Here is a 14,415-nt window from a genome sequence, read left to right as displayed (position 1 = left end):
AAAGCCACTGGCATAGCGTAGGACCGGTGTGTGTGTGTGTCACAGGGTGAGCACAAAATTGTTAGGGGTGAAAAATTTCAAACACCTAGTACTGCCTCAATACAGCTGCGCACTCCCGTCACTGGACTCCACTGAAAACGGCATCTCCATGCGAACCAGGAAGTGGCCTCTCCAGACAACAGAATGACTCTTCTTTTCTCATCCCTGTATCTGCAATCTCCTGAGTGACGCGGATGCTGTTAGGCAGTTGAATGAGCATGCGTACTCTGTCCATCTGTCCTCCACCTTCACATGGCCCCTGGGCACTGACAACCCACGCTATGCCACTTCAGAAAGCATTAGAGTGAAAAAACTATGAGCAGGAACTCATGTGCAATTGTTATGGAAAGAGACTGTCATGCTCAGAAACTAGAAGGTCTTTTGGAATGTGACATCACCCCCCTCTTGGGTTACTGAGGCCATCCTGCCATCTGTAATACTCTATTTAACATGGTTGCCCGACACCGATCTGCACCTAATGCTAAGGCATATTTTATTAACCAGTGGTTTATTATGTGTGAACTCCATCCTGTGACTTATCCAGACTTTGCTTACTGCCAACAAAATACAGTCTGAAACTATGGTTTCTTATAAACCTTGGTTTATTTTATCTATGGCTAGCATAACATGTGAATCCAGGACCCTTCCTTAATCATGGTTTCTTTGGTCACTAACTTGCCCACATGAGCCTAAAGGTCACCGAGCCTAAAGGACATATTGCAAGAATAGATGGAAAACACCAGCCAAACTTTGGAGAAACAAGTCATGGTTTGTTTGAAAGTGTGTGGGACAGCTTGTGGTTAACTTTAACGAATCGTGGCCTAGCATTCTGAGCGCTCTGCCACATAGGAAGTGGTTGGCCCTGAAAGTTTCAGTCACTAATACGTAAGCCTGGCCTGTGGCCTGTAAACAAAGACCACATAAAGGAATAGTTTACCAGGCAAAAGTCTTTTTTATAACCCACTGTTGATTATGCCACTGAATATTATTTAGTCACTGCAAGGACAAATCAGGAAGGAATGTTTTTTCAGGTTACATTTGAATTTAAATTCAACTTAAATTACATTATGCACTCCCAAACAACTTTTTTATTGAAAATATTCCATTTCCCAAACTTCCTTCTGCCAAGACTTGGCAGCCAATGGAAAATTCATAAGCTTTGCACATCAAGCAAAGCCATTTGGCTTGGCTCTATAATTTGAAAACTTAGATCATTACTGCACTTTGGTAGCAGAAATCCTTCAAAGCTGCCTGATCATGTAACGCACACGCACAAGAGAAACACTGGTGCTCTTCATTCAGTTTGCTTACATGTTTATAACTAACACCTTGGAATGGATCCATCAGGCAAAAGAGAGGCTTAAGCTGGATGGAAAGTTTCCCCTTCAAAGTCTCTGTGGGGAGTTCGGGGAGAGATTTATTTTCCCTCAGGAAGGGAGACAGCACACCAGCCAGACGTGTCAGTCGCAATAGTCAACACCTTGGAGCAGCAGAGGGGGAAGGAGGAGGAGAGGAGGCACTGAAAGCAGAACAAGTAAGAGATCGTGCAATGGTTTATCAGAACAAGGTCAGCAACAGCGGAACAGATGTCCGAGATGCCTTTTGCCATGTTACCAACATTGCTGACATATCTCAGCTGGTTTCCATAACAATGCAAGGTCCTGCCCGGCTCGTTGTGGCAAACCAAGACGGCTTTCACAATGCCAGCTTATAGAGATGCCACAGATGAGTGGCTGGGCTGGCGGGAGAGAAGCAGACATGACTCACTGGCAAGCCTAAGGACAATGAGTGCCTGAGATTTTTATTTTCTTTACCTACAGGAGAAACGAAAGCTTCAAAAGAAGAAGAGGAGGACATTGAAAGTGGAAAGCGAGAAGAACGCAGCCAGTGACCAGCCATTTCATGACACAACATGCACATGCAGTCAGGCAAAATGGGAGGGAGACTGCAAGCCTTGAAAATCCAGAAAGCACAAAGTTACCTGTAAGGTTTGGTAGTAGCAAGTGGAAAGGAGAGGTGGAGACACTTGGAGGCGGCACAGAGGTGGCTCTCCAAATTCTTAACTATACTTGGGATACAACCTCCCCTTCCCTCCTCCTTTCACATTAAATGAATCTCCTGTATCCTTCACCAAGCAATAGCTTGTGAAGAGGCAACTGACAACAGTGATGCCTTTGGTGGAACAGTTGTCGGGATGGGGGATAATATAATAATATAAATTTATTATTTATAACCTGCCCATCTGGCTGGGTTTCCCCAGCCACTCTGGGCGGCTCCCAAAAGAAAATTAAAAGCATGATAAAACATCAAATATTAAAAACTTTCCTAAACAGGGTTGCCTTCAGATATCTTCTAAAATTCAGGTAGTTGTTTATTTCCTTGACATCTGATGAGAAGCGTTCCACAGGGCGGGCGCCACTACTGAGAAGGCTCTCGTTCCTTGTAACTTTGCTTCTTGCAGTGAGGGAACCGCCAGAAGGCCCTTGGAGCTGGACCTCAGTGTCTGGTGTCCGATGGGGGTGGAGACGCTCCTTCAGGTAATGCTGGACTACAACTCCCATCATCCCACACCACTGGCCATGATGGGATTTTGTGACCAACAACATCTGGAGGGCTTTATGTGTAATCCAACTGTAAGGGTGGCTCCTCAAATCAAAGACACTGCAGAGGGATATGTGTGTGCAAAAATCCCCGATAGTTGCCTCAGAACTGTCAGAGACAGTGTCAGAAAAAGAGTGGGCTGAGAGTTTCTAGTTTGGAACTAACTGAAACTGAGCCTTGGGGTGGGGTCAGCTTAAGTGGCTCTCTGAGGATCTGATGCCAGTCATAGGAGTGACTGTATGCTTCTACAGTGCTTTACTTGTACATTTGCAACTAAAAAAGAGAGATCATCCGAAGAGAAAAACTAAACCCTTTAGCGCTGTCCCCGGAACTTCTCGTTGCAGGGAGCAGGGAGTTTATTATTAAAGAGTTCAGTTGCTATTTAAGAAAAACCGAGTCCAACATATACTTTGTCTCTAAGGTTTTTTGGTTCAAGGCCCCCAACCATCTCTGTGTATTTGAGAGAACCCAAAAGCCCCAGCTGACACTCTTTGAGGGTATATAGCAGGGGTCAGCAACCTTTTTCAGCCATGGGCCGGTCCACCGTCCCTCAGACCATGTGGTGGGCCGGACTATATTTTTTGGGGGGGAAATGAACAAATTCCCATGCCCCACAAATAACCCAGAGATGCATTTTAAATAAAAGAACACATTCTACTCATGTAAAAATATGCTGGTTCCTGGACCGTTCATGAGCCAGATTGAGAAGGCAACTGGGCCGCATCTGGCCCACGGGCCTTAGGTTGCCTACCCCGGTATACAGCAAAGGCCCAGTTCTCCCCCCACCTCACCCTTTCTCTCTATAATGCAGCAGGGACATGGCTAAAACCATTCTTCCTGACATCTAGTTCTGTTCCGTTTTTGTCTGGAGAGGTGGCTTTTTAAGGTGGTGGAGCATACTACCGCATGAGCCCCTTTCCATAGCCTGAAGTGGTACAGCCCAGATGCAGGTTTGTCACAGTTTTATCACTGGCATCAACTTCCCAGTTTTGGTTCTAATTACCAGCTTTATTCCTCCCTATTCAACAGAATTCAGGGTTACAGCGACATGCCACAGCTAGCAGCCACTTCCCACCCTTCTCAAATATATTCTGTCAAGCAGGTGCCAAGCCAAGAATTGAATCAGCTCCAAAAACAATAACAGGACAAGGGCCAATGCTAGGAATGGGAAGCAGGCGAATTCTAAAGAAAAATCCTACCTACCCTCCTAGCCTCGCCCCAAGGAATACATGGGGATTCCCTGCCTACTGGAGAAGTTTCATTCAACAAGTCCCAACACAGCTCTCTCCGAAGCCTACCCAGGAAGCACCTGTTTGCACTGTTTGGTAGCCAGAAGGCTTAAGGGCAATTACAGGGTGACATTCCTTACTCATGCTGGCCCAAGGACAAGGATGTTTCAGAGCATCATATTACTAGAAGCAGCGAGGGGAGAGTATATTATTTTGAGCTGGAAACACATAATAAGAGGGAACAAAACCAAGACACAAACCAACAATTCTAGGAAACAGGCCGGGTGTCACCTCGATTCCCAGTGGGCTGTCGTTGAACAGAGCCCACTTAAATTATGGAGCTAAATTAGCTGGTAGATTTACATTACACGGACGCGGGTGGCGCTGTGGGTTAAACCACAGAGCCAAGGACTTGCCGATCAGAAGGTTGGCAGTTCGAATCCCCACGACGGGGTGAGCTCCCGTTGCTCGGTCCCAGCTCCTGCCAACCTAGCAGTTCGAAAGCACGTCAAAGTGCAAGTAGATAAATAGGTACTGCTCCGGCAGGAAGTAAACGGCGTTTCCATGTGCTGCTCTGGTTCGCCAGAAGCGGCTTAGTCATGCTGGCCACATGACCCGGAAGCTGTACGCTGGCTCCCTTGGCCAATAAAGCAAGATGAACGCCGCAACCCCAGAGTCGGCCATGACTGGACCAAATGGTCAGGGGTCCCTTTACCTTTACCTTTTACATTACACCTGTGTGCATGTGCACATAACATGTATGCATGTGCAATAAAAATATTACACATATGTATTCAGTGAAGCTAAAGGGCCATACAGTGCAAGAGACTTAGTCTCAAACATGTCTGGGCAAAACTCAAAGTGTGTATACAAGTACGATGAGCCCCACCCTCACAAATGCAGTAACAGGCAATGAAATAAATTAGCAGAACAGAGATAGGATGATTATTATGATTTATTGCCATTGTGAATAATCTCTGTGCTTGTATACATTTGGGCTTTATGCAGATGTGGCACAATGTTATTGAAGGACTCAAAAGAAGAAGCCCAGGACCTTGACATTTGATACTATTGTTTTTAAATAAATAAAAACTGAACAAGGCAAACGCTCCAGAATTAAAACAAAGACTGCTGCTGCAAACCTGACGGTGATCACAAAATTTCACTGTGTAATTAAATGAAAGTTTTTGTTTTCAATATCCTTCTCCATTTTTTGGTACAGTACTCCAACTGCACTTTCCAATGGAGTACTGTACCAGGGCAGAACAGGGGTGGATGTGGGTGTGAGGGGGCGTGGGGTAGGAACACTCTCTTGATTTCCAGCATAAAGAAAAAATAGAGATAGGAATTAGTGACTTCCTTGTCTTGTAAAAAGGGACAGCACAAACTAGGGGGGACAGCATTTCATTCTCTGCTATCAAAAAGACAAAATATGTACCATATTAAAATACACACAGCAGGTGGCATTTCAAAAGAGATTTAGCAAAGCTCCTTTAAACAGGAAGAGGTGACCAAGTAAAAATAGTAAATATCATATATTCCTCATTTGGTTAGTACTAGAAAGCCTTGCCCTTCAAAACTCCCAAGAGAAATGCCAGACACTGAAGTAACTTTTGGGCTGGGTGCTTCACAACTGCCTCACAACAGAACTCTAAGCAGCCTTGCCCCAACAAGATACTGTGCTCAATTCCATAAAGCAGCCCAAGACATCAAGGCTAAAGCACAGGTTGCCACTATCCAATACTGGGCCCTCTGCCCAGGAGAGACGTGTGGCTCAGGCGCACTGCAGGCCCCATGGTGAGTGCCACCCAGCATTTTGTCACACACAGCCCAGTGGTGACACCCGGGGCGGCCCGCACCTACTGCACCCCCTTCCTCCGCCACTGCCTCTGCCCAGACCACTTAACTTGGATCTCCTTCATCTTCTTACCTCAATAAAGGTAAAGGTACCCCTGCCCGTACGGGCCAGTCTTGACAGACTCTAGGGTTGTGCGCCCATCTCACTTAAGAGGCCGGGGGCCAGCGCTGTCCGGAGACACTTCCGGGTCACGTGAGCAGCGTGACATCGCTGCTCTGGCGAGCCAGAGCCGCACACGGAACGCCGTTTACCTTCCCGCTAGTAAGCGGTCCCTATTTATCTACTTGCACCCGGGAGTGCTTTTGAACTGCTAGGTTGGCAGGCGCTGGGACCGAACAACGGGAGCGCACCCCGCCACGGGGATTCGAACCGCCGACCTTTTGATCGGCAAGCCCTAGGCACTGAGGCTTTTACCCACAGCGCCACCCGCATCCCTCTTACCTCAATACCTTCCTCCAAACTCTGCTTTTCAAGAATATGCTCCTTGATCAGACACAGTTTCTACAGTGAAGATCTCACGAAATGGCTCAGATGTCAAAGTGTGATAGGGAAGCATAAGGGTTAAAAGGCATGAAAATAAGGCCAGAAAAAACAACAACCCTGGTTTTGCATGACTGGGGACTTTCCTTGAGAGATTGATTGATTTATTTTGATGGAGTACACCTGGTAAGTTTCGGTGCACTTTAAGAAAGGCAGTTTCCTAAAATCCTCTGGGGGAAAGGACACTGGGTGACTGCCAACTTCAGTTGTACTCTGAGTCACAGCGCTGAAATTAATGGACATGACTTAGGTCTATTAGTTTTAATGCATTTGCAACCAAAACGAGCAGCTAGCATCAATAACTTGGGGAAAAGCTTTAAGACGCTTTTTGACAACTTATTTGGAACATATTTGAATACCTCTTTTATTTCCAAGCCCAATAGCAAAGTGGCTATTGTCTAGGCCCAATCACCAGGAGGTCTAAGTTTGCATATGAAACCAACACCTGAGAGTCACACACACCAAGTTCTGTAACAGTTGTTTGCAGCCAAGTGGAACATGCACGATCTAATCTGCTTTTTCTTAAAGGTAAAGGTACCCCTGCCCGTACGGGCCAGTCTTGACAGACTCTAGGGTTGTGCGCCCATCTCACTCAAGAGACCGGGGGCCAGCGCTGTCCAGAGACACTTCCGGGTTACGTGGCCAGCGTGACATCGCTGCTCTGACGAGCCAGAGCCGCACACGGAACGCCGTTTACCTTCCCGCTAGTAAGCGGTCCCTATTTATCTACTTGCCCCCGGGGGTGCTTTTGAACTGCTAGGTTGGCAGGCGCTGGGACCGAGCGACGGGAGCGCACCCCGCCGTGGGGATTCGAACCGCCGACCTTTCGATCGGCAAGTCCTAGGCGCTGAGGCTTTTACCCACAGCGCCACCCGCGGCCCAATCTGCTTTTTCTTACGCACATAAAAATGAAGTTCAGAACTGGCGGCCACCTGTGGGACACATCACTGAGAGCTGTGCCACAGAATAAAAGTAATAATAACACGGCTCTTAGAAATTTGTCAGCAACAGAATATTAAGGCCTCAACCTAGAAGTCTCTCTAATGAGCTAGGAAAGTGTGTGGAAGTGAGTACACTATGAACGAGAAGAGAGAAGTGAGGGAGGCTAGACTAGCAGCGATGAAGGTGAGTTTCATAGATAAGTTTTCAGCTAACCAATTTACACCAGGTATCTAATAAGACAGACACCATAGAAACAATAAAAATATATCAAATCAGTCATTGTTTTAGAACCAGCTGCACAGAGTTGAATGTAGGGTCCCAAAATAAATTGTATGATCCCAGCAGACTCCAATTGGAGAGACTAGGATCCCAATGCCACAATAAAACAAGATAAAGAAGTTCAGCTTACTATTGCTGTCAAAACCTGATGTTATGATGGAGACCAGTGCCACTTGCCAACAGAGGCAATTTTAAATTTTAATCCTAGCTTGCTACTCCTGGTGCCCAGATATAATAATAATAGTAATAATAAAACTCTGCCTGTCTTGTCAGTTTTAAATGGATGGCCATGCCTGCTCATTGCTGGTACTGAGGTCCAAATGGTGGAGCTCCCATCTGGCACAGGGGACTGAAGACTTGTTTGAACACATTGAGGCAGGTTGTATTGTCCCCCTTCAGCAAGAGACATTCTTTCTTTGACAACTGGCAGGCTGCAAAACCATCTCCACAAAGAGGAAGAGCCAAGTTTATTTTTTTTAACTCAGTGTATGTTTTGCATACAACCAACCCTTGCCTCAGTTTGCCTGCATGAATGTATGACAAATGCTGGAAAAGAGTTCACACTTATTTAAGCTGACCAAATGAGAATGCCTCACTGTGGCTTCTCAGTATATATTCTTTCTAGCTTCTAAAACAAAAAAGAAAAAAACCACTGAACTTAAAAACCCAAATGAAAAAGTAGGCAAGGTAATAAAGATATCCTTCAGAAAATAAGGTTTTTGGTGAGGACTTTGAGGAAAGAACTGGGTTTTAAACATTCAAGGTTTAAACTGGAATATTTGGAACAAATATTTCACTTAAATCACATTAACCATGGGAGGTTGGGAAACTTTGACTGAAGAAGGTAGGATTCCTTCCAGGACTGCCATCCCAAGTGTTGAAAATGAGGCAGAATTGTCACATGTTATTGAAAAGCTGTTAGCATTTTGCTACCTGAAGTGGAGCAGCAAAAGTGTCCCTTCCCTGAAAGCCAAGGTGTGCATTATCTGAAACCAAGCCAAGTTATTTTGGTACCCCAGACAAAAAATCCCACAAGTGTTTCTCCCCCGCCCTGACATTAAAAACACAACACCATCACAACAGACTAGCCAACCATTTACTATTGCCTTTTCATGGCACCCAAAATCAGCGCCTGAAGCAGCCACCTTCCTCTGTCTAATGCCCCATCAAAGCTCCTTCCCTCCCCGACATAGGTCATCGTAAAGCACAGTTAAATACAGTCAGCACAAAGAACTGACCTTTTTAAAAAAAATGTCACTGACAACAGCTATTTCTGGAAGAATGAAATGTAGGAAGTGAACTCACATACATTCATCACTGTTGTGCAATACGCCCGCAGCTGGTTTCAAAGAACTGCTTCTTGCCCAGTCTCCTTTCCTATCAAGTGTCTCCTTGTCACCCAGGCGTCATCACCAAGGTCCTATTCCTGATGATAACAGACTATCTGGGCGGCAGCAAGGCAGGCTCATCAAAGAAGGCTTTCAAATGCATATAGAGGTTTCTTCTTTTTTTTCCAGGAAAGGGGGTGGGGTGGAACCCATTCATTTGCAAGTTTCAGTGTGGTTAAATTTGTGGTAGTGATGTCAGTGCTAGTGTTTCAACACACTCCTCCCAAGACTGTGTATGTACACATTTCTGGACACAGCGGACCTCCACAGCCAGCTTTCCCCATCATCTTACTGCCTTGTGCTGTCAAACACTGGAGTTGCGAGGAAAGTATTTCAGGGGGACAGCCAAACTGTGACTTGTGGACCAGATGAAGCTCCCAAATGCACCGGGCAAATAAGGGTATGGTTTAGCAATGCCTTTTAAGGCCCCTGTGTATAATCAGCAATGAAAGGATTTTCTACCAGGAATAAGTATAATTAATTTGAATGCTAACACAGTGGTACCTTGGGTTACAGACGCTTCAGGTTACAGACTCTGCTAACCCAGAAATAGTACCTTGGGTTAAGAACTTTGCTTCAGGATGAGAACCGAAATTGTGTGGCGGCGGCGCAGCAGCAGCGGGAGGCCCCATTAGCTAAAGTGGTGCTTCAGGTTAAGAACAGTTTCAGGTTAAGAACGGACCTCCAGAATGAATTAAGTTCCTAACCCAAGGTACCACTGTATATGCTGCTGGGCTTCAGATAAATGTTTCTCCAGCCAGTGTGGTCAATGGGCAGGGATGATGCGAGTTCTGGCAGCAAAATATCTTTGGGCAGCGGTGAATGAATGCCAAAATTTAAGAATTAAAAGGGAAACATTACAGAGCAGTAAAACATACTAGAGCCAACTGGGTGGTTTAGAAAACACACAGGTGGGCAGGAAATATCCAATAAGAGAGAGAAGCTTCCTACCACAGTGTGACAAAAGAAATTGGCAAGACTGAGTGACATAAGCCAGTCTTTCTGGGCTCATGGAAAGGCCAACAAGGAGGAATGGTGGTGAGAACACCAGTTTCCAAGCAGACCTGCCTGTTCTCCTTGGACTGAAGCAAGAAGCAGAATTCCATAAACTATTCCATGGCAAGCACAAGAATATGCCATGCCTGCATTGCTGGTAGTGGCTCAAAGACTGCCAGCCATGGCAATTCCATTGTTGCCCCAGTCTGCAGTGCAGCCACACTCCCGTTTTAAGAGGACCATTTCTTACTTCAGGAGGAAGAGAGAAACCAACTACAAGAGGGGTGGGTTCTGAAAAATAGGAAAACTTTTAATAATGTATTAAATTGCTCAGCACGTTTCAGAGGAACCTTCCTCAGACACACAAGAATTCAGTTTGTTGGTATTCTGGTGAGGCAAAATTGCTCAGCTAATTGAATTCTTATGCCCCCAATGAAGATTTGCACTGAAACATTAAGGTTCTCTGTATTATTTTTCAGTGCCATTTTGAGGCTTGCCACCCCAGCTCTTATTAAAGAACATTACAGCCAAAAACTTGTAATGGGGCCACAAAGAGGACTCTATTCTCAGTGAACTCAAATCCAATACTCCCAAGACAGGGATGGTTTTATGCTTCTGAAGAGAATCTTGTGACAATGTCAAGGTCTCACTAATTCCCCCTCATCAGTAGGTAATTATCGGTATATTTTAAACACATAGAGTTTTAACTCGTATCAACATTTAATTGTTTTAAAATGATTTTCCTCTCTGTTTTCAGCTGTTCCTATTTTTATCTGTAAGCCGCCTTGAGTCCCAGTTAGGGAAATATAAATATCTAATAATGTTAATGTTAATGCCCTACTAGAATGATGTCTGTTCCAAAATGCAGCTGGCAGCAACATGTTTGCTTAGCCACTACCATCGCCTCGCCCCCCTGCTTCTGCTTCCTGCGAAAACAAGACACAGCAGGAAATAGCCAAGAGATAGGATGAGAAAGATGACAGAGACATGGGAGTGGGAAGAAAGAGGTATGAAACAACCCAGGCAAGGCCTGAATACAGCAGAAGGCTCATGGGGGGGGGGGGCAAGAAATGAGACTGGCTTACGTCTAACTTTGCCCTCATCAACAGAAGCCATTCCCCAAAGGACAGCACATAAATGGGAGCAAGAGGGAACCACACCGGGACAGAAGCGCCATCAAAGTAATGGACTCTTCGATGGAATCCCAAACAGCAAGCACTAAATAGAGACCATCCAGCACTGAGGTGGGGAACCTTTTCAGACATATGCCAGTGATTTATGGGCTGTGGCTGCTGAGGAGGCCACAGACCATCTTGGCTGTGAGTCCTGGAAGACTTTGCAGGCCTTTTCCCACTGGCCTTGGAGGGTAGGGCCCTGACTGACTGCAGCTACAACAGCTGAGGCTGGGGTGCTGTTTGGGGGTCTTTTGGGGGGGGGGGTTCAGGGCAGAGGAGATTATTGCTGTTGTCTTTTTGTATCTTTATTTTAGACCTTGTTTTGATTCATGTGGAAACTGTTCAGTTTGGTTGTGTATATTTAAAAGTTTAATTTATTGTTTACAGCTACTTTCTTTATGTTGTGGCCACGTATTTGTTTCATGTTGTAAGCCACTTTGAGCATGGTTTGAACTGTGGCAAGGCAGCATGCAAATAAAAATTATGTGTGTGGGACCAGAGGCAGAAGAGGTCAGAGCTATAAACGCGAGCTTTACCTGTGCACTCAGTGGGGTAGTTCCTTAACACACGCTCTCTCATAGCCCTCCGTCCTCCACCCAGGAAAGCAAACAGCTTTTTCCGATTCCAAGGACCCATTCTAGCCAAGGAGAGTGAAAAGAAGGGCTGGAGAGGGGGCATGGCTCAGAGGGTTTATCACTTGACTCCTAAGAGTCACAGAGAGAGGCCTGGAGGAAAGCAATTGCCCTCTTTACCTGAGGCTCCTCATTGCTGATAAGAACCATAAAATTGTAGCGTTGGAAGGGACCACCAATGTCATCTAATCCAAATTCCTGCAATACAGGAATCTTTTGCCCAATGTGAGGCTTGAACTCACAACCCTGAGGTTAAGAGTTTCATGCTCTACTGACTGAGCTACCCAGCAGCTGCAGAACAAAAACCATCTTTTCTCCCTGGACTCCAACTATTTGTAACCTGGAAGGTTATACCGGCCTACCTACTAACATTTAATGCGGGGTTGGGAGAGAACAAGCTCACGTCTTTGCTTCACATTAAGAAAAGGAACAGATCATGGAGGTGGTGAGTGAATCAGCCGAGGAAGAAATTTTAATGAGGCCCAGTGGTGTGCGATACGAGGAAATGTTTTCATGGGAATCTGCTGCCCCGCCAGAATATTTTCACAAGTCTTCTCTTACTGGACAGGCAGCACATTTTCAAGTTCAGACATACCTGCCTGTTTTCAATGTAATTCTCAAGTTATTATCAAAGGGTCAAGTTCAAAATAACAAAAAAAAACTAGTAAAGCTACAGGATACAATTGAAAAATTGATACAGTTAACTGAAGTTCTAGATAAAAAATACACAACACCAGTGTTTTCTTCTTGCTGCAGCGTCAAACATCTCGGCACAAGTTGCAAACATAACACAAAAATCACTGGAAATGGTTTCTGCAGAATGATTTGTGCCACCAACAGCCAAAGCATGCAATCTAGCACGATGGCTATTAGCTATGATGGCTCTGCTCTGCTTTCACAACCAGAGGCAATAATGCTTCTGCATTCCAATTGCTGGAAACAGCCAGAAGGGAGACTGCTCTTGTTCTTGAATCCTGCTTGCAGGTTTCTCACGGGCATCTAACTGGCCACTGTGAGAACAGGATGCTGGACTAGGTGAGCCCCTGTGGCCTCATCCAACAGGCTCTTATGATGTTCTAAACAAGGAGTTCCATCAGCAGATGTAGTTCAATAACACCAGATGGAGTTCCATAACTCCTGGAGGGCACCACGTTGGCTACCCCTGCTTTACCCTCATTCCTGTGGTGATTAGGGACGAGAAACTCACCGGAGGAGCTCACATCTTATGACTGCAGCAAGGCTAAGCTGCTCCCCACAGCTTATGCTCAATATCCGCCTGTTCTGCACTCTGACTACAAAACTAGGCAGTTGCAGAGTGCGGTGCTTATGTGTCAAGAGACCTTAGCAAGACATTTGCTTTTTAAATGTCCCGTCATAACCTACAGTGCAAAGAAGTCAGGAAGAATGCCATCACTACTAACCCCAGCATAGGCAGAAAAAGGAAGTAGGGGGCTGCTTGTGTAGACACAAAACCAAGTGTGTTTGCATTAGCAAGATGACCCATGTTTGAGCCGTGTGAATTCCCACCAGCGTGGGACTCGGCTGCAGCAGCTAACCCTTCCTTAGGGCAGCCTCATGCTAAGAGGTGGTTTGCTGCACAGCAAGCAGTTTCACCCCATACAGCCCAGTCAGGCTGGGAAATGCAGAAGTCAGAGTGCTGGGTCTTAGGACATCAAAGTCTTACCCGGAAACTGCCTTCCTCTTCTCACTGTTAAGGGTGGTACAGGGAAGAAGAAAAAACAGGTCACAACTATTATGAGAAGCATTGCAAGATGACCGTTCTCCACTTTCTGAGCTACGTGTAAGAAAGACTCAGCATATTTGTAAAGTAACCAGAGCATTACTACATGGAGGATAAGGGGAGGGGGAGAGATAACATGTTGAAACCTTGTGCTCCGAATAATGCACACACTAATTTAGTCTGAAATCAGTATATCACCATTGGTAAAAACAAAAAAGAAAACCTGCAGCCTTTTCACACAAGGAAATGGAAAGAGCAGCAGTATCTGTTGCAATGTTGGGAAATCATGGTCCTCCAGATGTTGTACTACAACTCCCATCATCCCTGAACCTTGGAGTCTAATACCTGCAAGGCCACAGGTTCCCCATCTGTGATCTAGGTTACATTGATACCATACATTAACATCACATGGCTTCTTCCAAAGAATCCTGGGAACTGTAGTTTGTTGAGAGTGCTCTGGTAGGGATGAATTACAGTTCCCAAGATTCTTTAGAGGAAGCCATGTGCTTTCAAGCTACCTTAAATGTGCTTTAAACTTGACCCTAATCGAACTAGGAAGAATGCAGACATCAAATATAAAATTTGACCAGAGTTTCAGAGTATTCTAAACAATCCCAAAGTACCTTTCCTATTTGGGAGAGGAAAGAAAAAGCTTCACCATAAAAATTGACCAGAATCTGGATTAGACTCTGCCATCAATTCAGCACATATAAAAATAGTTTAGACAAAAATAGCACTCAGGCCCTGTTTTTTGTAGTGACATGTTGGTTCCATTTAATGACATTTTCTAGGACAGAAGAATTCCATACGCATTCAGCAGCCACATTGGAATTACACATACACATGCTCAACAGAATGATATAGCTGAAAACACAGCAATTTTTTACCCCACCCCCACTCCACCCAAAGCAGGACAAGGCAGTATCATTCTGCACCAGTTCCCAGGATACAACTGATAAAACAACTATTAATGTCATAGTTCTTTTTTGCTTTTC

The 14,415-nt window shown here is 45.3% G+C and overlaps 1 protein-coding gene and 1 long non-coding RNA gene across 5 annotated transcripts in view; one reads left to right on the top strand and one right to left on the bottom strand.

The window, feature by feature from the left end:
* LOC310672578 overlaps positions 1-14,415 on the top strand; it is a 194,691-nt gene that overhangs the window by 3,884 nt on the left and 176,392 nt on the right. The gene's annotated exons all lie outside the window — the stretch shown is intronic.
* The window catches only part of RHBDF2 (rhomboid 5 homolog 2), a 58,811-nt gene that overhangs the window by 28,650 nt on the left and 15,746 nt on the right, over positions 1-14,415 (bottom strand). The window contains exon 1 of one of the 4 annotated variants that reach the window (XM_083429872.1): positions 8,798-8,929. The exons of 2 other annotated variants lie outside the window; for them this stretch is intronic. The gene's annotated coding sequence lies outside the window, so the exon portion shown is untranslated. Of the gene's footprint in view, positions 1-1,350; positions 1,786-8,797; positions 8,930-14,415 lie in introns of those variants that run through there. One more of the 4 variants, XM_083429873.1, reaches the window with a different exon arrangement.

Source organism: Podarcis tiliguerta (assembly GCF_965153285.1).
Source record: "Podarcis tiliguerta genome assembly, chromosome: 2".
In the NCBI taxonomy this organism is placed as follows: domain Eukaryota; kingdom Metazoa; phylum Chordata; class Lepidosauria; order Squamata; family Lacertidae; genus Podarcis; species Podarcis tiliguerta.
This window is presented reverse-complemented; position numbering and strand designations above follow the sequence as displayed.